Below are 1,295 nucleotides of genomic sequence, written 5' to 3'. Positions count from 1 at the left end.
TTGGGCCACACCGCACATGACCAGAGGTTGGCTCATCCAGCCACACCCACCTTTTGCTTCTTATTCTGTTTAGCTTGTTTGTTGTCAAAACCCAGGGCGCTTTTTGTAGCAGGCCACACACCCCTAATGTAGCCAATCCTAATGAGCTCCTGCTGTTGGGTGTGGCCTGTTATGCTAATGAGTTCCTGCTGGGCGTGGCCAACTTGGGAGCCAGCCGGAACTCCGTTCCTGTGCGTTCCTGCCCAAAAATAGCCCTGCCTTTTAGGAGCAAAGCCAAGTTGTGGACCTTTCATAGTTGTGATTAAGGAGGGATTTCACCAGCAGCCATTTGTCTCAGCACTAGGAGAGGAGAGATGTGTGTGATGTTCCCCTACACTCCCCTCCCCATTCTATCCTGCCAAGACCCTGGCGGAACTCTGCTAAACCCTCTGCCTAGGATCGTCAACGCGGGTTGGGAAATTCCTGGACAATGGGGGGGGGGTGGAACCTGGGAAAGACAGGGTTTGGGGAGGGAAGAGACCTTAGCCGGGATGTGATGCCACAGAGCCCACCCTCCGAGGCAGCCATTTTCTCCAGGGGAACTGATCTCTGTCGTCTGGAGATGAGCTGCAATTCCAGGGGATCCCCAGGCCCCACCTGGAGGTTGGCAGCCCTACCTCCGCCCCCATTTTGCACGTTCCCTTGGCATCCTCTGGTGCATTCTCTTGCCGTACCTTGCCAACACAGAAGTTCTGTCCTCCATTGTGATTGGCCACCCTTGGTTCTGATCCTCCTCGTCCTCTTCCCTGTGGAGCCATTCTTCCTCCGTCCAGCCTGGCTCTCCTCGCACATTCTTCACCCTGCCCAGCTCCTATTCATTTTATTTGACTATTTTTGGTGAGGTGTGTGTGTGTGTGTGTGTTGGGATTCTTTTAGAGTAAGTCGGCAGAGTATTAAGAGACTGAGTCCATGGTGTGTTTAAAATATAAAAGTTTACTATAAACCTAACATGGGGAAAAGGTACACAGGATATGAAAATAACAAAGAGCTAATATGGCTGCACCCTTACAGCTAAAAGGTAAAACGGGAATGGCCGGCGTCTTCTTCCTTAGTCAGAACAAAGAGAGGAAGAAGACGCCAATATGCTAAATACTTGACACCTTGGTTTCCGAGAGCCAGTTTGGTGTAGTGGTTAAGTGCGCGGACTCTAATCTGGGAGAACCGGGTTTGATTCCCCACTCCTCCACTTGCACCTGCCGATGTGACCTTGGGTCAGTCACAAGCTCTGGCACAGCTGTCCTTGAAAAAGAGCAGCT

General features: G+C 51.6%; 1 protein-coding gene across 1 annotated transcript in view; it reads left to right on the top strand.

The window, feature by feature from the left end:
* IGLON5 (IgLON family member 5) overlaps positions 1-1,295 on the top strand; it is a 67,008-nt gene that overhangs the window by 25,675 nt on the left and 40,038 nt on the right.

This window comes from Gekko japonicus, unplaced genomic scaffold, assembly GCF_001447785.1.
Source record: "Gekko japonicus isolate JY-2015 unplaced genomic scaffold, Gekko_japonicus_V1.1 scaffold1915, whole genome shotgun sequence".
Lineage (NCBI taxonomy): Eukaryota > Metazoa > Chordata > Lepidosauria > Squamata > Gekkonidae > Gekko > Gekko japonicus.
The sequence above is the reverse complement of the archived record's forward strand: the minus strand, read 5'-3'. Positions and strand labels throughout refer to the sequence as shown.